The 23755-nt window shown below is 41.2% G+C and overlaps 1 protein-coding gene across 9 annotated transcripts in view; it reads right to left on the bottom strand.

Annotated features, from left to right (window-relative positions):
- The window catches only part of atp2b2 (ATPase plasma membrane Ca2+ transporting 2), an 830803-nt gene extending 814108 nt beyond the window's left edge, over nucleotides 1-16695 (bottom strand). For 4 of the 9 annotated variants that reach the window (XM_080181801.1, XM_080181802.1, XM_080181805.1 and 1 more), the window contains exon 1: nucleotides 16524-16694. The gene's annotated coding sequence lies outside the window, so the exon portion shown is untranslated. Of the gene's footprint in view, nucleotides 1-16523 lie in introns of all 9 variants that reach the window. The other 5 variants (XM_080181804.1, XM_080181807.1, XM_080181814.1 and 2 more) reach the window with 2 other exon arrangements.
- Nucleotides 16696-23755: the final 7060 nt, after the last annotated feature.

Here is a 23755-nt window from a genome sequence, read left to right as displayed (position 1 = left end):
TCAGACAGATCACCGATCAGCACTGCTGAAAGATGAAGCATCAGATCAGAGGAAAAGGCAAGAAATAGCTTACTTAGGAGCTGCATCTTTCAATTTGCCCTTGATATTCCATATCTAACTGCTCAGCTTAGACGGAGAATTGCTGTGAAGTAGAACTAACGACTCAGAGGTCCAAATAACCAGCATGGCCCATTTAGAGGGCAGCACGGTGGCACAGTGATTGGCACTGCTGTCTCACGATGTCGGGGACACAGGTCCAATTCCTGGCTTGGGTCACTATGGTTCCCTGCACTGCTAGCTGAAGTCCCAGTGGGGATCACAGAAAGCTATTTAACAGTCTGAGGAGCACAGCTGCAGACAACTTTTTCACACCAGGTTGGGGAGGAAGTTTTAGGAATCTTCGGTGGGGGGGTGCTGGGGGAGTTGCCCAATCTGGAAACCTGGGTGACACGGTGGCACAGTGGTTGGCACTGCTGCCTCACAGTGCCGGGGACCTAGATTCCCAATTTGGGTTGTTGTCTGTCCAGAGTCTGCACGTTCTCCTCATGTCTGCGTGGGTTTCCTCCGGACGCTCTGGTTTCCTCCCACAGTCCGAAATACATGCTGGTTAGGTGCACTGGCCATGCTAAATTCTCCCTCGGTGTACCCAAACAGGTGCAGGATTTTCACAGTAACTTCATTGCAGTGTTAATGTAAGCCTACTTGTGACACTAATAAATAAACTTTTAACTTTAATTGCTCTGTGAGAATCTGAGAAGAATATTATAGTTTGTTGGCATCCAATCTAATAGGTATCAGCAAGGATCCATTTGCACAAAGGTTAAAGATTGATAAGAGTGCGCATCTGAAAGGCAGCCAGAATGAATGGGAGGAGGTGGACTCTGCCCCCTGTGTTGTCTAACTAACGATAGGGCAACAAATGTGATGTCCATGCCAAATTTCTGAAATCCTCAAGTGGGCGGGAAAACCACCAATGACCCTGGGGAACAGTGCCAGTGACCATTAATACACCTCAGAACTTTCCTTCTGAAATTACAGAGAGAGATTCTGTTTGAGGTATGTTTGGCTTATGTATTCAACAGCACATTCGCCGTTTCAAGCAACATTTAGTACTCCAAGCAACATTAAAAGAAAATAAGACTTAAGTTTTAAATAAGACTTATATCTTTCTCTACACTCAAGCTATGACTGTAATGCTTCATTCTGCACTCTCTAGTTTCCTTCTCTATGTTTTGTCTGTATAGCATGCAAGAAACAATACTTTTCACTGTATGTTAATACATGTGACAATAATAAATCAAATCAAATAAAGCAAGTACCCTTCATGGGCCCATGACGTCCGAAGGTGCTTTGCTGCCAATGAACTTTTTCTGGAATGTCATCAATGTTGTAATGTAGGTCACATGGCAACCAATTTCCATGTGAAAGCAAAACCTCACCGCCAGCAAAATGATGTTGAACACTTCATCTGCTTAAATATTGCGCAGCAAACTCCCCCTTATTCAAATAATGTCATAGCATTCACCTGAGAGGGCAAGCAGGGTCTTGGGTCTCATCTGAAACATGGTATCTCTGACAGTGCAGCACTGTAGGAGTGCTGAACTGGGGTATCAGCCTAGATTTTATGCTCAAGTGTGACATAAACTCACAATCTTCTGTCTCAGAGGCAAGTTTGCTACCCATTGAGCCGCAGATGACATTTATATCAGTACCCTTAAGGTATCCTGCCAGTTGTCATAGGATTCATATTTGATCTGATGACAATCAGGGAGAAAGAGTCAGAACTTTGAAATTCTGAGCAATGTTTTGGACACATTGTTCCCTCATTCAACATTACAAAGAGTTGCAAATCTCAGGAGAAATCTTTGCTAAGATCTATTTGCAAAATACTTTTAATTTATTGATTCATGCAGCTCTCATGAAGGATTTAGAAGTTGTTGTTGGACCAAATTTTTAATTTAATTCATTATACGTACTCTGGAGCCAATGGTTCATGTAAGAACAGACTGGAGATTCAACACATCTCATCCGGGGGTGGACCACTGCATCAGTGTAAAGTTTTTGTAAGCTTGCTAGCTGAAAGTTCCAGTTATCAAGCATTCGTTTTTGGTGCAACACCATCTAGGAGGGGCCAGGACACCTGCCAACAGGGAAGGTAACTGAGAGACTCAACAAAACTAAAGAATCTTCACTCAGCCATTCACAGTTTAGGAATTAAAAGCAGGATATATAAACTACATAAGGGTTATGGCACATATAGGGTTAATGTGTGACTGAGCACAGCACTGCCCATGCAGTGATGTAGGAGAACAACTAGGGGATCAGTTTCGTGCTGGACAGAACCCTGCACACAAACGAGAATGGAGACAGCTCTGCGTTTCAAACCCTCTGTATATGTACATAGCTCCTATAGTTAATAAATAACCTACTTACTTATTAAGGCTTTATTAAGACCTACCAAACAGTATCCAGCGCCCTACAGCATGCATCATGTACAGGAAGCAAAATAAAGATTTGAAAATGCAGATGGAATTAAGGGATATTAGACAGACAAACAGAACTTTTTCTTTAAACATTAATAACAAGGATTTCCTTCAGAAAAAATAAGGTTCCATATTTGTAAAAATATCTTTTCAGAGCCAAAAAGGTTGTTCAAAAGAAATCATCACTTATTATACAATTAAAAATTCAATCCTAAACTGACTAGCCCTAACATTTGCAACTATTCCAAATTCATATCATTACAGTGATGTCAGTGAAAAGTCTACCACCATGGATTGTAATACCATAAGGAACCTTTGATAGCAGCTTCCGGATTTCCATATTTAGCTATGCACGTGTGGATGCCAGAGGTTATTATCTGATTTACCCTGTTGTAATGTCCTAACTATGTTCAGAATTGTGGGTTTTAACAGAAAAAGATGTTTGCACACATAGGTTCAAACTAACACACAATGGGTTTTATTGAAGAGCTGCTCTCTGGTCTGCAGAACACAAAACTGGAAGTAAAACAGCACCGTGAACACACACCCTAATTACAACACCATCAAATCATGTAATTAGCTCTTAAAGCAATCTGCAACTCTTTTTAAATATATAATTTTTCCCTCTACTTCTATGTTCATGACAACAAATTACTGCAATGTTAAGCATATGATCAATAATACTCTTGATGTAGTGCTATGCACCATTGATCATTATATACAGTTAATAAGAAAGTCGATTAGGTGCACATTTATTCCTCTTTGGCGTATATGACATTCTGGAATTTGACTGCCATTGACAATAGAGGTATACATCCCAACTTCAGTGGACATTTCTTCTCTTGGAACTAATTCTGTATCATTCCCACTCAGTATAATAGCAGACACAATGATTAGGCAACTCAGATTCAACTGAGTATCCCATAGTAGTACTCACAATGCTAGAGACTAAAGAAATTGGTACTTCTGGGTATTATTTTGAGGTGATAAGAATTGGTCAGCATGGCATCATTAAACTAGCTCATCTTTGGTTTAAACTGTGTCAGAAATTGGACCTATTTTTGCTAAAAACTATGGCTGATACCCATTTTTCAGTTGTGGCATAATTACACATCAACACTTGACCACCTTGTTGAAATGGGTTTTGTTTTGCCTTCACTTCTCGGTGAGCAGCTTGAGATTACTGTTGACGCTCCACTATCTCTAAAGTTTCTAAAGGTAATAACGTATCAAACGTAGTTCTCAACTTTAAGAGTAGTAGAGCAGGTGATCTTTGGGTAGTTGCATGAGTAGTGTTTCTATAAGATGAGAAAAAGTTATTCACATGATGTGATAACGAACCTTGCTCTGTTGAAGCTTTTAAAGAATGTTTCAGGATTGTACAAATTTTTCATCTAATCCATTGGTTGATGGATGATACGGTATGGATTTTAAATGCTGAATACGATTTATTTTTAGTTAATCCTCAAACTCTTGTGAAGGAAACCATTATCATTAACAATCTGTTCTGGTTTACCAAATCTTGCAAACATTTCATCCAGTTTTTCAATGGTTTGTTCAGGTGTAGCAGATCACATGATAACTTGTGGCCACTGGCCACTTTGAGTGCGCATCAAGTATGACTAAGAACGTGTAATCCTCAAATATACAAGCAAAATCTACACGTAATCACTGCTATGGTATTTTAGGCCTCTCCCAAAGACGAGAAGAAAACAACAATAGTGAATTTCCAATTTGTGCACTGATTCACACTCTCCCATCTTTTCTTCTATTTGAACATGCAGAACGGGTCACCAAGATATAACTGTTACTAATTCCTTCATCCAGACTAAGCTAGGATGTCTTTATTGTGGTTGTTCAAGAACTCTTCCATGCAGACTCGGAGGAATGATCACTCAGATTCTCCCACAATAAACACCCAAAACTCAGACAGTTAACTCAAGCTTTCTTGATACAAATGCTTTTAAATCAGGATGAGAATGATGTGTTCTAGCTTTTGTTCCTTTCAATAACTTATCCATCACGGGGATTGTTTCTAGTATGTCTCTGAACTTGAGAAGCTGTCATTGGCAAATGATCGACTAGTGAAAATAAAGAATATTAGCAAAACTAGTTGGTGGTATCTGCTCAATAGGTAGAGATAAGCGTGATAATGCAGCAGCATTAGCATGCGTTCTGATTAATTCATATCTTTATATCAGATGAATGTGCAGATAAGGTCAGTGATCATCTTTGCACTCGGCTGGCAGCTAACAATGGTACACACCTTAATACAGCACGATTTCATCTGTACATGTCCTTAAAATCACATCAGCTGGTTGTAAAAGAAGATGTTTCAGCTTTTGTTTGTATTAAATCTCAAGAATCAAAAGATATGACCAGTTGTCCACCAACGTCCATCCTAATACATTGTCTACTTAACTTTGGAATCATCCAGGATCTTATGAGATTCACCCTGCATGGATAAGACATTCAACTGGAGCACTTCATTGTATCTCTGGACATTTTCTTCTTTGCAGTTGCAATTCTTTTCTTCAATGTTTTAAGTTATTTTTGTGGAATGCAACTTGTTCTTCTTCTCGAAGATACCTGGATTCTTCTTCTGAATAGCCATCTCAGGGGAAGTTGGTCTAGCCCAATAAGTTTTTGCAGTGTGACCCATTTTTCAACAATTCTCGCACTGAGTATCCTTGTTCCAGCATTCGCTTGCTGAATGGTCCATTTTGGCACACCTACGACCTGCTTCTTGCTATTTCGACTTTTATGGGCTGTTCCCAACTTGTGGATCTTCATTCCTGCACCAAATTGTGAAACCTCATCAGCATCAGTTCCATTGACAGTGCAATTTCTACTGCTGTCTTTAAAGTCAAAGCGCGTTCAGTAGGCATTCTACGTTAGATAGCCTTACTTTGGAGAGTGCAAACTAGATAATCTCGAAGAGACTTGTCTAATGCATACTCACAATGTTGTGCCAGCCTTTTTAAGGTTGCTATGAATGAAGGAATGCACATGAATGCACTTGATTCCTTTGGTGGAACTTGAACAATTCCAGGATGATCAATGGCTTTGGAGAGTGATGTTCTTCAAGAATCTTTGTTAAGTCGTTGTCAGTTTGGTTCCTGGGTTTGCTAGACCAAGTTTCAGTGCAAATTAACAGTTTTATTTCCAATTGTACTGAGAAAAACTGGTACAAGCAGCTCATTTGCAATTTTATTCAGAAAACACTGTACATAGGAACTCCATGGTTCATTTTCTTCATTGCAGGATACATGGGTCCTATTTGATCTGCCATTTTTATTGCAGGCATTAGCAACTTGAGACTGCTCAGTATACATTTATATTCTGTTACTGTCTTCCCCGTTCTCCCTTTTTTAATCTGGTGACCATTGCCTTGATTTTTTTTTAAGTGGACCTAACTGTACTTCGAAGCATCCTATTCTTTTCAAATATGCCAGTTGCTGCCCAAATTCTCATCATTCTCTGGTTGGAAGATCACACTCTTAAAACAACACTTACTTGAATCATCCTGGGACTGACACTTTAATCCTGTTGGTGACTTTCCCCCAGCCCTCTAATATTCAAAGAGAGGGGACCTACAACTCTTCTTCTACCTTTGGATCTTTTCTTAATGCTCTCGCTGAAACAAAATCCCACCTCACCACCGATTTTCTTTCTGTATTGTCCTAACTGAATTAAGGCTGTGGGTTTTAACAGAAAAAGAAAGGACTTTGTTTGCACATGTAGACTCAAAGAAACACACAATAGGTTATATTGCTCTCTACTCTGCAGAATACAAAATTGAAAGTAAAACAGCAGCCTGAGTACACACCCAATGGCGTCACCACCAAATCATGTGCTCAGTCCTAAAGCAACTTGCAACCCTTTTAAAATATATATCACCTGAAATAACAATGACTGACCATAACCTCTTATTTACAGCAAAATCCAGGCCATTGTTTTCACCAGTGACAGCATGTTCCAATGCATATTAACTCAAGGAGGCCTTTTAGCTCCTGGAACCTGTTCATTTGTGGCATTATGTTTGTGGCTTAGATGCCCTTTGTATGGGACAACAGCAGGGCATCCTCCATCCCATGTGCAGGATGCAGGATCAGCTGTGAGCTGGATATATAACAGGTAGGACTGCACTGACTGACAGTTAACCAAAAACATTTGCAATTCATTTATTAACATAAGGTGACCCTCATACCAGTCCACTTTATATTCTACAAGAGCAATCACATGCTTGCTTGATGTAAAAAAATCCCAAGCCACATAATGCCACTTGTATAATTTCCATTCTCAACCGTTGTATCTTTGCAGCTTCTCAGCAAGTCACTGTCAATATCAGTTTGGGTTCCATCAGGGTCACTCAGCTCCAGCCTCCAAACGTGGGCAAAATAACTGAATTCCAGAGGGAAGGCGAGAGTGACTATCTTTGACATCAAAGTGGCTCACCCCTATTATCTCAAGGACAATTAAGGATGGAAAATAAATGCTGACATTGCCAATGACTCACACATCCCAGGAGTGAATAAAATAAATCAAGGCAGCATTTGATCAAGCATGGCATCAAGGAAAGGATGATGTCAATGGAAATCAGAGAGAAAATTCTTCACTTGTCGAGTCATGCCGAATGCAAAAGAAGATGGCCGTGATCATTGAAGGCTGATATCTCAGTCCCAGGAGATCACTGAAGAGTTCTTCCGGGTAGTGTCCTGAGCCACTGATAACTCCTTCATCAATGACAATAGTTTTGCAATCCCTGTGTGATTGAGAGTGGGGACTGTAGGAAGGATGAGCAAAAACTGACAATGGCATCATGAGTCAGCAAGTTGTTCAAATGGGTGGAGGAAAGACAAATGTAGTCATAATTGGGGATAGTATAGTCAGGGGAATAGAAACTGCTCCCCATAGCCACAGTCAAGAGTCATGAAGGCTGTGTTCCCTGCCTGATGCCAGGGTTGGGGGCATCTGCTCTGGGCTGGAGAGGAACTTACAAGGGGGAGAATCCCATGTTTGTGGTCCACGTAGGTATCAACGATGTAAGTAGAATGAGGAAGGAGTCGGCAATTTGAGGAGTTGGGCATTAAATTAAAGAACAAGGCCTCCAAGACGATAATCTCTGGATTATTACCTGAGCCACATGCAAATTGGCAGAGGATACGTAAAATTTGAGAGATGCATACGTGACTCAAAGATGGTGTGGGAGAAGTGGGTTTCGATTTATGGGGCACAAACATCAGTACTGGGGAAAGTGGGGGCTGTACCACTGGGACAACCTACATTTGAACCATACTATGACCAGTGTTCTTGTGGACCATATAACTAAGGCAGTGGAGAGGACTTTAAACTAAATAGTGGGGGTGAGGGTTCAGTTGAATGGAAAATTAGGAAGTCAAAGTTAAAGAAGGTAGGGGTACAGGTTAGTGATGAGTCTGAGTGTCAACAGAAAGGTAGTGACAGATCATCTGAAAGTCATATTGCACCAAGGACTCTTACAAGAAGAGGGAAATTGGAAAATAAAGCAAACTTATAGGCTTTGTATCTGAATGCATGAAGCATTCAGAATAAAATTAATGGGCTAACAGCATAAATTGAGGCAAATGGGAATGATTTAGCTGCAATTACTGAGACGTGGTTGCAGGGAAACCAGGTTTGTAAATTGAAGGACACTCAATATTTTGGAAGGATAGGCAGGAAGGAAAAGGAGATGGTGTAGCTTTGTTAGTTAAAGAAGAGATTAGTGGTGTCGTGAGAAATGATCTAGGTACTGGAATCCAAGATGTAGAATCAGTGTGGGTAGAAATAAGAAATAGCTAGGGAAAGAAATCCCTAGTGGGAGTAATCTATAGATCCCCAAACAGTAATTCTGTAGTGGGTCACAGTACAAACCATGAAATACCAAAGGCTTGTAAGAAAGGTATGGCAATAATCACGGGTGAATTTGACATGCATATTGACTGGAATAATTAAATTGGCAAGGGTCCCTCGAGGGAGAGTTCATTGAATCTATTGGAGATTGTGTTTTGGAACCAAACAGGGAGCAGGCTAATAAATAATCTCATAGTTATGATCCTCTGGGGAACAGTGATCATAGCATTCTAGATATTCAAATTCAGTTTGAGGCTGAGAAACTGGAATCCCATATTACCATTCTGGAGATAAACTAAGGAAATTCCATGGAACAGATTTGACCTTAATGGACTAGCTAGGAAGACTAAAAGGTAGGATGGTTGATGAACAGTGGCAGATGCTTAAGGAGATATTCAAGTCCTCCCAACTGAAATATATCCCAGAGAGAAAAAAAAGGTGGTAAGAGGAGAGAAAGACTTCCATGGCTAAGAAAGGAAGATAAGGGGAACATAAAGACAAAAACTAAGGCATACTGTATTGCAAAGGCCATGACACACTAGAAGATTGGGAAACTTTTAAAGATCAACAAAAGGTCACTAAAAATGTAATAAAAAGTGCAAAGATAAACTATGAAAGAAAACTAGCACAAAATATAAAAAGGAACAAGAAAAGCTTCTATGACTGTATAAAGAGGAAGACAGTAGCTAAAGTAAATGTTGGAGACTTGGAAGATGAGGCTGCAGCATTAATAGTGGGGAATGCAGAAATAGTGGAGACACTAAATCAACATTTGCCTCAATTTTCACAGCGGAGAACATAAGTACCATCCCAATGGCAACAGAAAATGCAGAGGTTATACAAAGGGAGAGACTTAGAACCATCATCATCACTAAAGAAAAAGTACTGAGCAAACTATTGGGATTGAAGGTAGACAAGTCCATAGGGCCGAATGGCCTACATTGTATAGTCTCAAAGGAAGTGGCATTGGAAATAGTGGATCCTTTGATTACGATATTCCAAAATTCCCTGCATGCAGGAATGGTTTTGGTGAATTACAAAAATGCTAATGTAACACCCTTATTCAAAAAGGGAGAAGTGCAATTTAATTGGAGGCATTTCAGAGGAGATTCACTAGATTGATTTCAGAGATGAGGGATTTGTCTTACAAAAAGAGATTGGGCAGTTTAGGCTTATATTCCCTAGAGTTTAAGAGAATGGTGGGGGGGAGATCTAATTGAGGTGTCAAGGGGGATTGATAAAGTAGAGGTGGAGAGGGTGTTTTCTCTAGTAGGGTAATCTACAAAGAGAGGTCATAGTTTTAAGAGAAAGGGTGGCAGATTTAAAACAGAGATAAGGAGAAATTGCTTCTCACAAAGAGTTTTCTGTGGAATTCACTCCCCCAGAGTGTGGTGGATGCTGGGACTTTGAGTAAATTTAAGGAAGAGGTGGAGAGATTTTTAATTAGTAAGGATTTGAAGGGTTGTGGTGAATGGGCAGGCAAGTGGAGTCGAGGCCGAGGCGAGATTAGCCATGATAATGTAAAATGTGGAGCAGGTTTGAGGGGCTGAATTGTCTACTACCCTTAGTTCTTATGAAACTTGGATGCATTATTCTGTCTCTGCATCAAAATAACATTGATTGATAGCTGAGTCCCCAGCACTGATCTTTGCAACACTCCACTAGTCATTGTCATTCAAAAAGGCAGCTGACCACCACCTTCTCAAAGGCAATAAGTTATGAACAATAACTGCTGGCATTACCTGCAATTCCCATATCCCATGAATGAATAAATGAAAATAACAATAGATTTGGTCCCTGATTATGTTTGGGAAGGTACCTCAGTGGTTTGCTGTTGGCTTCTGGAGGCTCTGGCTGACCGGAGGACTTCCTTCTCTCCCTGCCTGCCATGGACAATTTTGGAAGAATATACAGACACATAACCAACCTGTTTGGTTGGCCACTTTATAAATGCACCTTCCTTTGTCATCAACTCCCGGAGTGCGTCTTGAACCCAGGGCTTCTGATGTAGAGATAGCGACTCTACCTACTCCTCACAAGATCCTGGAAAGGATCTTGTATGACTTAAAACTATTGCTGGCTTGGACTTCTCATCTACAACCAACTCAAGGCAATAATGCACATCAACAGCAAACTTCTAGCATTTTACACAAGTTTCAATTTTTTATAGATGAGACTTAAACATTTGCAGTGATAGATATTTCAGCTGCAGGGCGGAAACTGCAGCTAACCTTAGACCTGCCTCTTATGCAACATCCATATACAAGGTCACTTTTTAATCAGCATAATGATAAGGATTAAAAATCTTAGCCAATTCCTTTCACTACCAAAACCTGGAAACCTAAAGCCAGCTGCACTATCCTGACTGCTGCCCAATACTAATCAGCTAACTCAGGTAAAGATCAAATTTAGTCCTGGTGTACATGGCTGAATGTGGTGGTGCCTCCAGACTTGTATCAAACACAAAGCTACAGAGGGAAAAATACCCATGAACTAAGTTATCTTGTGGATCTGCCTGGCTGTTAAATGTAAACCACCTTTAACCAGAGGTCTTGTGTTTGCACAGAGCTTTGTTCTGTCACTGACTATTGTTTAATGCGAGGACAGCTGGCTTCAGCATCTTGTCTGATTATTTGTAATATTAAAACATTTCTGAGCTTCCTTTTCATGCATAAGCACTATCAAAGTAGGGCTTTCACACCACACAAGTTATACACTTGCCCAGCGCAAAGCTTAAGTAGTGCAAAGTCTTCCAGGAGGAATTTGCACGACTTAGCATGTTCCAAAGTCACATTGGGATCTAATTCAGAGGGCATGCTGTCACTTACACCCATGAGCATTGATGCAAAAACGGTAATATCATTGTGGCCTTATTTAGAGACACTGAGACGAAGTGGAGGAGGAGATGCTTTTTAAAGGTTTAAAGTTTAAGGTGCTGGGGAGTAGGTACAGAGGAGATGTCAGGGGGTCACCTGACGAAGGGGCTAACCCCGAAAGCTTGTGAGTATGTTATCAAATAAATAGGTTGGACTAAAACCTGGTGTTGTCAGACTTTTTACGGTAAGTTTTTCACTCAGAGGGTGGTGGGTGAGTGGAATCGGCTGCGGTCGGTGGTGGTGAAGGCAAATTCAATAGGGTCTTTTAAGAGACTTCTGGTTGAGTACATGGGACTTAATAGGATTGAGGGTTAAAGGTAGGCCTAGTAGGGAGGGATATGATCAGTGCAACTTGTGGGCCGAAGTTTCTGCTGTAGTTTTTCTACGTTCTATGTTCTAAACAATCAAAATAAGTTTGGGATGATTGGATTTGTTCGGCAAGCCTTGTAAGACAAAGTCAGGATCAAAGTTTAGCAAACCGTCTAAATTTTGGTCAATCAGTTGTCATTTTAATTATTTGAACATTCAGCTGGCAGACTCCACACTGTGAAATAAAAAAAATAGAAGCTACTCTCAGGAGTATGTTTAAAGAATGGAGAATTATAGAAATTGGATTTAACAAACAGAAGAAAAAGGGGCTTTGACAAATCAAAGATTCGTACGAAGGTTAGTGCAGGAAGAGGGCTGTTTGGTCTGATTCACGTCAGCTCTCTGTAGGATCATTTCAGCTTGACCCAGTCCCCCACCCTTTCCCTGTAATTCAGGAAATTTCTTCAAGTACTTATCCAATTCTCTTTTGAAAGCCACAATTGAATCTGCCTCCACCAGATCTTCAAGCAGTGCATCCCAGATCCTAACCACGCACCGTGTAAAATATGTTCTCTTGCGTTGCCTCTGGTTTCCTTGCTAATCAATTTAAATCTCTGCCCTCTAGTTCTCAATCCCATCAACCATTGTACAGCACATCTACTATCCACGTACATCTGAACTAACCCTTCCTTTACCCCTCACCCCAATTTATATCTCAGCTTTTTTATAGAATCATAGAATCCTACAGTACAGAAGGAGGCCATTCAACCCATCGAGTCTGCCCCAACCACAATCCCACCCAGTCCCTCCCCATAACCACGTGCAATTACCCTAGCTAGTCCATCCCCCTGACAGTAAGGGGCAATTTAGCACGGCCAACCCACCGAACATCCTTGGACTGTGGGAGGAAACCAGAGCACCAGGAAGAAAGCCACGCAGACACAGGGAAAACAAACAAGCTCCACACAGACAATGACCCAAGTCGGGAATCAAACCCAAGTCCCTGGCATTGTGAGGCAGCAGTGCTAACCACTGTGCCACCGCGCCGCCCCACTTAACCCACTGGAATTGTTGATTGCTTGGGTAGTGGAGAGAAGGAGTGAGGGTTAATGGAGAGAGTGACGTGGAGGATGCAGTAATTGAAAGAGGGAATTTTCATTTGACAAAGAATAACAAAAGCTTCAGAGGAGGGCAGATATTCTGTCAGCTCCAATAAGCAAAATGGAAACAGCTCAACAGGGAACTCGCCTCTTCCTCAAATCAGGATATATTTCCAGTGTACAGGTACTATGACTATCTCAGTCAACATGCTAACAGTGTTCTCCTGATTCCTAGGTAAAAATACAAAAGTTTTTCCTGGTGAACTCAGCAACATCCTTCAACATTCACATGTTTCAAGGCAGCTTCTTGTTTCTAATGTGTATCTTGTAATACGTTTTACATGAGTGTAGAGGGTCATGATAGTGCAAACTTTTTAAACAATACTCACCTGTTTTAAAACTTTTACAAACAAGCCTTTGACAAAACGGGAGAGATTTCACAACTCTAAACTTTGGAAACTACTCATTGGAGTGGACATGGTATATTGACAGGTCATTCATCCAGAATAAAAACTAGTCATTCCCCTTCATAGCGATAACACCTTCCTTCCCTTTCAGCTTGGGGATCACCACAATGCTGGTTGAACACTTTTTATACCAACTGTCTAGTCTTCCAGCTAGACCTTTCTACATTCAACCCTCCCCATCCATCCAGACTGGGGATGAGCACATACATGCTGGCATGCCTGTGCCAGTAACTGGTTTCTATTTTAGCCAATAGTCTGAGAGTGGGACTTGAATCCAGGACCTTCCAGCTCAGAGGTAATGCTACGTGCTGAGCTACGCCAGCTCCCTCATTAAACCACGTCATCACATCAATGAGAAATACATCTGAGAACAAACAAAGCGGCTGGTTGTAATTACCAACAATATCTAACTTTGTTCCATTGCAAAGTGAAAAATAAATATTAAGACACAGGTTTAGGTTGGCAGTAAACTTTAAGAAACAGCTGCTTCTACTCTTCGAATCAATTGTATGTATAGTATAAAACTGATTCCTCAGTCTAACATTCTAGAATATCTGAATGTGTGAATATTCTATGCTAAGACAATACATGTTTCCGACATTGAAGAATGATACAATCACTTGGCCTCATCAGAATTACTTCTGATGGTCGTCCAATATACAGTTCAGGTCCTCAAGATCCTCAATGTCAATCACATTTTGCTAAATGTCAACTCTGCAACAGTAAATAGGAATATGTAACAAGATTTACCCTTGGTGTGACCTTATCTGGAAAGATGGCAGAATTACTTTAAATCCTACAAGGCTACCATATTTTGCAACACAACCCAAAAGAGATATGAATTGTGAGCCAGTATGCTTATATGGCCGCCAGTATGAAATTAATCTCATACAAATGTTGCGACTGTTCTGTGTTTTCCATTGCATTTCCTTCATTTTAGTTTGCAGATACCTCTGCAATGTTAACAAAAAAAAAATCACTATCAGTATAACGAAGCCCTAGGTTATCTAACAATCAGGACTGAGAGGGGAGTTATTCAGTTTTTAAAAAATACATAATTAACAATGCAGAATTAACTGCAAGAGTAACCTACTTCTGTTTTACATTATCTTGAAATTGAATTTGAGTCATCTGAGGTCATGCAGTGCCAAGTGGAGACTTCAGCTCAAATCAAATCCAAATGTCACTTGGATTTCTTTAAATAATTATGTTAGCATTTAAAAGCAAAGCCTGCAAAAATCAAGCCTCAAGTGGCCCAAGTGTGAAACTGATAACATTGCAGCGATTTTGGTAATCGACATTATAACAGAGACCTGTACAACATGCCATATTAAAACAAAAGGAGCAAGATTCTTTCATGGTAGTCTTATTAAGAAAATGAGCAAACTTCAAATTATGAATCTCTTTGCATTCCAGATTGAAATTCTGCTCGGCTACATATCTGAAGGATGTAGAAATCCAGTCTCCTTATTCATGTTAAGATTTTATTATACCCCTGTCAAAATTGCTTCTCCTTTATAAATGCAAATAAGACAAAATGTTATTTGCACAACAAGATAATGTTTGCATCATTCACAAATGGAAATGGTGCCTTAAGCTCCGTTATCCTCTCTACAGTTGTTTGCTAAAAAAATAACATTTTGTGAGATGAAAATGGATCACGGCATAAAGACGTTTCAATTATTTTACTTTACTGGAGGCAGGATGCAAAAAAACTAAATTGAGATTTGTATCTTTTTGTCATTATAAGCCTGTCTCACTGAGTACAGGTCTTTCCACTGATTACTTCCCACAAAACATATATCTGAAGAACTTATCTATACGGTATGCAGTTTAATCCAATAAGGACTCTAAAATTCATTTTAAAAAAGGAAAACATCCATACATGGTTTTATTCCAATCAAGATACTAATTTACTAATGGGCAAGATATTTATTCTTGTGATTGTTTACTGTCTATCTTCAGAGAATATCAGGGAGATATGTTGTTTTAACAACATCGATAAAATAGTTGCTGTGAATGAAGCTGTACAGTTGTTTCATATGATTAACTGTCTGCCAAATATAACTGAATGGCTGTGTCCAAGAAAAATCAAACATCACTATGAAATATTGAACACATATTTATGCAGTTACTGTCTCCAAATGAGCCAGGACTCATGAAGTTCCTGAGAAACATACAGGCAAAGCCTTAAGATTAACACAATAGCTTATTAGACAGCATTCAATCAGTGCCTATTATTTCCAAATCACCAGTTCAGGACATAAATGTAGGAGCTAAACCCCAGTAGATTGGGTACAGAGGAACAAAACAGTATGACTAAACAAATCAGATTGGTAAATCCGATTGTCATTGAAATGAGAAGAGGGAGACAAAAAAAAGAGTTAATTATTACCCCTTACAGCAGGTTGATAAGGGATTGTGTGAAGTGCTGATTACCTATTTAAATCTCGTGTGCCCCCATCTAGTAAGGCTAAAAGTACAGCACACTTTAACATTTCGAACTATAGCAGAATACACTGGAAGCCCCATTCAGGTGAAAATATACAATACTGTCTAAATCTTTACCTGCAGTCTTTCTGATAAACTTTACATCGTATATGCAGCTTTTTCACTGTCTTCCACTCAACTGTAAAATAGCTACTCATATGAAAAGTAAAAAGGGCTTTTTAATGGAAAACATTGCTGATTTCTAAGTAGAGATAAGTTAAACAACGTGGAGACACTGACTGCATATAAATGACAAATGAAAAGTTTTTTGCCTGTATGGATTACAGATTACTTGTACATTCTATGAACAATTGGCACTGGCACCTTTAGAGACTATCAAAACTTTAATTACCTGGATAGGTTATTATGTTTAAAAGTACATATATTCAAGTACACGTAAATTCAATGAATATTTGCCTTAGATGAAACAATATTCTCGTTATGTGGTCACGCACTAAGGTAGCAACTGATATAACTTATAGGCAGTTTATAGATTTATTTGGTACAGTATACAATGTATAGTTGTACAAGTAACAAACGATAGTTAAAAATAGAACTGCGTTTAAACGTTCCCCACCGTTGAGGTACAGAATGGGCAAACAGCTGCAACATTCAATGTTAAAATAACTTAAGGTTTAAACAATAAAATTATTTAGATTACAGTGCAGTTCATTAGCATGGTTCCACTGCTGCAAGCCGTATTCTTCCTAGCAAAACTCAAAACAGTGCATGTTGAAATGGAACGGAGCGTTGATGCTGCTGTAATACATCACTACCACCTCAAGGTCAGACAGAAAATAAAACCAGGTTGCGAAGGAAAGAAAAAAAACAAAAAAAAACCAGCAGCGGTGCTTCCACCGAATAAAATATTCGCACGTTCAAAAAAAAGGTACCTGCAGAAAGAATAACGTTGTTGTTTCCTACCTGTTCAAGTGTGTGTTAAGACGGCACCGGCTGCTTCCCTGTGTGTGTGTATGTGTGGGTGGGTGTATGAATGTGTGACTGAGTGCTGCTGTCACCACAGCTCCCCAGCACAGACTGACTAAAAAATGCACCAAAAGAAACCCATTTAAAAACACTCTCACCCACAATGGCGTTTCAACTAACCACCCATTTCACCGGCACTATTGTATGTCTGCATATACATCTATGTGGATTCTGCTTCGAGAGAGAGACAAAAGGGTGATGGATACAGCCCGGGGAAGGGGTGGTGGGAGGTGGGGGGGGGGGGACATTAAATAAGCGTTGCTGTGATTAAAAGAGAAAAAAGAGTCAGGATGTAGAATAAGATGTCATTTATTTTGGGGAGGTTTAATTACAATCTGCGGATAATGGGTGAAGGAGGAGGGGGGGAACCCATTCTCAGCCTCCACACTCCGCTGCATGTGATACTCCACAGGAGCTCCCATTGGCTGGGGGCTGGCTTCCCCGGGAGGATTGGCAACGTGAGGAAAGTTGAGCGATTTGAGGAATTGCTGAGACTGCGGCAGCCCCGGGTTCGAGACCCCCACAGGGTACAGCCTCTGTCAGCAGAGACAGTTCATTCTCTTACCTCTTAATGTTGTGAAGCCAGAAGGTTGAATGTAACACGCTGCCCAGCACATGGATTTCCTTTCCACAAAAAAAAACTTTTTTCTTTTTTTCTCTAGGAAAACATATATTTACACTCCTCTCATTTGTGATGTTGTTCCTGTCCCCAGTGGCGAATGCATTCACTGCCTGTGCTTCTTATTGATGAGACTTACTTGTCCCCTATTCATTCTCTCATTAAAGTCAGGACAACAACGGAGACTGTTAAACAAGTAAAGAAAAAAAAATAGTGGTCTGCAGGAGAGGTTCAAGTTGCTCTGAAAAGTGACTGAGATTTTTCCATTACGTACCCAGTGAGGCTGGGGTTCAGGAACAATCTGCTTTTCATTGGCAGGGCAACGGCTGAGTTGCATTACTTTTTGCAAGAAAACTGGTAGAATCGGTATTATAAACTGCACTCCTGGTCGAAGTGAGACGGAACAAGCGGGGACAGTGGTGCAGGACACATGGGATAATGTGGACACTGGTTATCGCCTGAAATGTGAACAATTGTTCACTTATCAGTTACTCCCTGTCATGTTCCATTGCAGTTTCTTCTGAAATTATCACTTAACTTGGGTTGGGGGGGCAGAATCTATGGCACAATGGGTGGTATGTTGGCACAGTAGTTAGCACTGCTGCCTCACTACGCCAGGGACCTGGGTTCGATTCCTGGTTTGGGTCACTGTGTCTGTAGAGTTTGCACATTTTCCCCATGTCTGCGTGGGTTTCCTCCGGATGCTCCGGTTTCCTCCCGCAGTCCGAAAGACATGCTGGATAAGTGCGTTGGCCGTGCTAAATTCTCCCTCAGTGTACCCGAACAGGTGCCAGAGTGTGGTGACTAGGGGATTTTCACAGTAACTTCATTGCAGTGTTAGTGTAAGCCTACTTATGACTAATAAATAAGCTTCAACTTATTTAACTACAATTAAAGTAGGAAGAATGCGGATTATTTATTTCTCCAAATATATGCTTAAGTCATTGTGCTCAGTTATCGCATGGCTAATGGAAAATGTTACAGTTGTGGAAATAACAGTTAATGGGATTGATTTCTGATTTTGATTGAACTGGTGAACATTTTGCCTTTTCCCTTCGACATTATTAACTGTCTGTGAAACTGCTCCCATTGGATTTCCTCATAGCTCTGAATAGGATTCCACAAAATGACAATTATCTGTTAAATGATCATTCTGTCAACATTAGCTTCCATCCTTGCCTCTCAAATTAACACTATTCTGGCCATTGTTCATCTGAACATCCCATTCCCACCATTCTTAAATCAGAAATATGTGGTCCTCCTCCCTCCATCCTCAGTATGTGGAAATTAAACTCACTGAGATATCTCCTACACCAGCTGATGACCTTTATGACCCCAAAGGCCTGGGGCTCCTAACTTCCATCAAATTTCCATATTTGTCTACAGGATTTGAAAATCCAAATGTGATTACATTTTACTATTCCTTCTTCATGTTGGCCTTTGCATTGGTCTCTCATTTTATATATATGTACATACATGGCACAAAGTGATGTCACCTACTTTAAAACTGTTTCCCTTTTTTATTCATTCATGGGGCATTTATTGCCCATCCCTAGTGCCCTTAAACTGAGTGGCTTGCTCGGCTGTTTCAGAGAACAGTTGAGATTCAACCACATTGCTGTGTCTCTGGTATCACATGTAACTCAGGCCAGGTAAGGACGACAAATTTCCTTCTCTAAAGGACATTAGGATGACATGGTGGCACACTGATTAGCACTGCTGCCTCACAGCGCCAGACACCCAGTTCAATTCTGGCCTTCGGTCACTGTCTGTATGGAGTTTACGATTTCTCTCTGTTGTTTGCATGGGCTTCCTCTGAGTGCTCAAGTTTCCTCCCACAGTAAAAGATACACAGATTAGGTTGATTGGCCATTGACACTAGTGCCAGGGGGATTAGCAGTGTAAATGGGTGGGGTAAGGGGAATAGGGTCTGGGTGGGATGTGATTGGTACAGAAATGATGGTCCAAATGGCCTCCTTGTGTACTGTTGGGCTTCAATTAAGCTAGTGAACCATTTTGAGTTTTTTTCCGACAATCAAAATGTCATCAGTAGATTCTTAATTCCTGATTTTTTTTTATTGACTTCAAATTCCACCATGCTGGGATTTGAACCCAGGTCCCCAGAACATTAGCTGAGTTTCCAGTCTAATAATCTAGTGATAATACCACTGCACTATCACCTCCCCTGTTGTTACAATACAAAAATGCACATGGCATCTTTATCCAGATGCAGTGGCATCATTTGTTTCTGGTTAACCTTTTAATATAAAAAGATAATTAAAAACTACATAGATTTCATTCTAGTACAGGTTTCATCTGTTCCCAAATACAGACCAGTTTCTTAAAATGTTTGTGCAATTATCCCTGTATTTAGGAATGTATAAATCCACAGGATTGGGAGGGATCACTGCAGATTATCCATTACTTACAAAGTTTGAAAAATAGCCTACACTGAGGAAGGATGTCCTTGCTGTAGAGAGAGACAGTGAGGGTTTACCAGGCTTATTCCTGGGATGGCACGACTGTCATATCAGGAGACACTAAGTCATTTCGGATTATGTTCACTGGAGTTTAGAAGAGTGAGAGGGGATCTCATAGAAACTTATACAATTCTAACAGGGTTAGACAGGGTCGATTCAGAAAGAATGTTCCCAATGGTGGGGGGAGTCCAGAATTAGGGGTCCTAGTTTGAGATAAGGGCTAAACCTATTAGGACCGAGTTGAGGAGAAATTTCTTCACCCAGAGGGTGGTGAATGTGTAGAATTCACTACCACAAAAAGTAGTTGAGGCCAAAATATTGTGTGATTTCAAGCAAGTAGATATAGCTCCTGAGGCTAAAGGGGTCAAGGGACATAGAGAGAAGACAAGATCAGGGTATTGAATTTGATAATCAGCCATGATCATAATGAATGGTGGAGTTGGGCTTGAAGGGCCAAATGGCCTATTCCTGCTTTTACTTTCTATGTATGTTTTTGTGTCTGTTTCTATGTATGTTCCTATGTATCTCTCATACTTCTCAATTCCCTTTCTGGCCAAATCCAGCCCTCTCTCAGTTAAAGTGAAACATTTGTTTGTTGCGGCCAATTTGCCTACTCTAACCAGAAATTAGTTTTCGAAATAGAATCCTGATCATTGAGATGATCATTTCATCAACACTTCAAGAGCAAAATATCCCTAGCTTTTCTGGCCAGGTAGCCAGTTTAAAAAATAGCCAAATAAAACATAAGACAAGCTTAAAACTGTAATCCTGAAATGATGTTCTCTTTCATAACCATGGGGGACAGCCCACTGCACTGCTCCAGGAGCAAGATTTCCGCATTATCAGCTCCATGCTGGAAATCAGCACCGAGGTGATTTATGACACCAAAGTCGGAGGCGTGGTAGATAGTGAGGAGGGGTATCGTAGTTTACAGAGAGACTTGGACAAGTTGCAGAGCTGGGCCGAGAGGTGGCAGATGGAGTTTAATGCGGAAAAGTGTGAGGTAATTCACTTTGGCAGGAATAACAGATGTGTAGAGTATAGGGCTAACGGTAGGACTCTGAATAGTGTTGATGAACAGAGGGATCTAGGTGTATGTGTACATAGATTCCTGAAAGTTGGGAATCAAGTAGATAAGGTAGTTAGGAAGGCATACGGTATCTTGGCGTTTATTGGTAGAGGGATTGAATTTAGGAGCCGCAACGTCATGTTGCAACAGTACAAAACTGTGGTGCGTCCGTACTTGGAGTATTGTGTGCAGTTCTGGTCCCCACATTATAGGAAGGATGTGGAGGCATTGGAGAGGGTGCAGAGGAGGTTTACCAGGATGTTGCCTGGTATGGAGGGGAGATCCTATGAGGAGAGGCTGAGGGATTTGGGGTTGTTTTCGTTAGAAAGAAGGCGGCTAAGAGGGGACCTTATTGAAACATATAAGATGATTAGAGGTTTAGATAGGGTGGACAGTGATAGCCTTTTTCCTCGGATGGAGAAAGCTAGCACGAGGGGGCATGGCTTTAAATTAAGGGGTGGTAGATATAGGATGGATGTCAGAGGTAGGTTCTTTACCCAGAGGGTGGTGAGGGATTGGAATGCCCTGCCTGCTGCAATTGTAGATGCACCTAGTTTGGGGGCGTTTAAGAGATCCATGGATAGGTTTATGGATGGAAAGGGATTGGTTTAGGTTAGAGGGTCATTGCTTTTTTCATTGGTCGGCGCAACATCGTGGGCCAAAGGGCCTGTTCTGCGCTGTAATGTTCGATGTTCTATGTTCTAAATATCATAATCGCCATTTAATGATCATTAGTGGGCCCAGGACTGAAGTCTCTGGGCCCATTAGCATTCCCTGCCTATACCAATAGTGATTCATTCAGGCAGGGTTTACAACAGCTCCCCACTAATAGGAGCTGATGGCCAGATCCTGCTGGAGTGAAGAGAGACCATGGAGACCTTCCTAGGAGTCAGGGATAAGGAGGGGCTCCCCCTGGGCATTGCCAGCCTGGCAGTGCCAGCCTGGCCCCCTGGCACTGCCCATGGGGCAAAGTGGCAAAGCCCAGGGAGCATCTTGGCATTGGGCAGTGCCAAGGGGCTGGGGCCAGATATGAGCAGGACCTATTGCGGTGAGGCCTATGGGGGAGATCGGTGGGGATGGGGTTCCCACTGCCAGTCTGCAATCAGTGGTAGAGGGAGGGAAGGGGTTGATTGGGGCTAGCCATCTGGGTGGGGGTGCGACGTTCAGGGAGTTAGGGGCTGGCTCTGGGAGTCCAGCAACCGGGTGTAGGGGTGTTGGAGGGGCAGCGATGTGGGGTCACGGGGCTGCCCAGTGATTGGGCTGGCCAGTGATTGGGAGACTGGCAGTGTGGAGTGACTGTGCATGCACCGATCTCTGTTCTGACAGATCGGCGCATGTGCTGGGGCCCGCTCAACACTATGCTGTTGGCTTCTCCCGCAGGAATAGGCCCCGCCCACCCCAGGTTTTCAACGTAAACCTCATTCGGACACTCTGCAGTGCTCACAGTGCAGGAGATTAATTTTGAAAATCCCACTAAAAAAAACCAGCAGGGTTTATTCCGGTCTTTATGTGTATTTGGTACTTAGGACGTTTTTGGGAGAATCCCGGCCCACATATCAATTTCCTGGATTATATTTGATATTACCTTACTCTGCAGAGAACTAGCAACAATGATATCTTGGACATGAACAATATCACTCCTTAAGTGTCTTTCCCATTACATGAATAAGGTAAATGCCTTTATTTCCTATTTTGTTTTGTAGCACAGTTTGTGACTCAGAATCATCCTGGTATAGTTTTATGGGAATCAGCTATTTTTAGCTATGTCATATTGCATAAACTGAATCTAATACAATATGAGAGGAGACAATCCATGAAGAAATGCCAGTGATTTATACTGAATTACAGGTTGGATGCCCAAATTCCGGCAGCATGAAAACCGGGATTCTCTGAAATCCAGACATTTTTGAAAATATTCCCTTTGATACCAGGGAAAATGTGAAATCCAGCATCATAGAACCCTACAGTGCAGAAAGAGGCCCTTTGAGTCTGCACCGACCACAATCCAACCCAGGCCCTACTCCCATATCCCTACATATTATACCCACCAATTCCTCTAACCTACACATATCCCTGGACACTGAGGGGCAATTTCTCAGCATGGCCAATCAACCTTACCTACACATCTTTGGACTGTGGGAGGAAACCCACACAGACACAAGGAGAATGTGCAAACTCCACACAGACAGTGACACGAGCTGGGAATCAAACTCAGGCCCCTGGAGCTGTGAAGCAGTAGTGCTGACCACTGTGCTACCGTGCCACCGCATCCAAAGATGTACAGGTTAGGAGTCTTGTTCATGCTAAACTGCCCCTTAGTGTCCCAGGATGGAGATGGTTTGGGAGATTGGCAGGGTGAACGTGTGGGTTTGCACGGATAGGGCCTGAGTAAACATTGGTGCAGACTTGATGAGCCAAATGTCCTCCTTCTGCACTGTGTGGATTCTATGATTCTATGATCTCGTTCTCAAGGGTGCTAAATTTTCAACCTTGAAACTGAAGTGTAATTTGCTTGGGTTTTGTGCAAAAACAGGAAAAATGGAATGGAAAATGACTCTTTTCAGATATCTTGCACAATCTAACATATCATGGCCATTGTTGTGACTGTCTGATGTAACATTCTGTACAACTGCTCTTAGAAGAAAGAACCATTGAGGTTATTTATCGGTACCTGTGACATTAGTGTACCTTTAAGAAATGTTTTTTGTTAAATCATATTCTCTGCAGCTATCATATCTTCAGTTCTTTCATTATGGCAACGGCTGTCTATTAGAAGTAGTTTTATAGCTGTTTCAATGGCTTAAATGGGGTTTTGTTTATTTATACTCTGAATCCTCAAGGACGTTGTGGGATTTCTTATGACCCTACATGGTTAGGAGGAAGAATGATTGACAGGTCAGTTGACAGGAGTTCTTTTCTTTTCAGTTTTGAGCTGCTGTTTAGTTTAGAAGGAGGTGACCATCAGACTGGAAAGCAGTCTTTCTCTCTTATTCCCTGACAT

The sequence above is a fragment of the Carcharhinus amblyrhynchos genome, chromosome 3, assembly GCF_965287045.1.
Source record: "Carcharhinus amblyrhynchos chromosome 3, sCarAmb.v2.hapA, whole genome shotgun sequence".
NCBI classification, from domain to species: Eukaryota; Metazoa; Chordata; class Chondrichthyes; order Carcharhiniformes; family Carcharhinidae; genus Carcharhinus; species Carcharhinus amblyrhynchos.
This window is presented reverse-complemented; position numbering and strand designations above follow the sequence as displayed.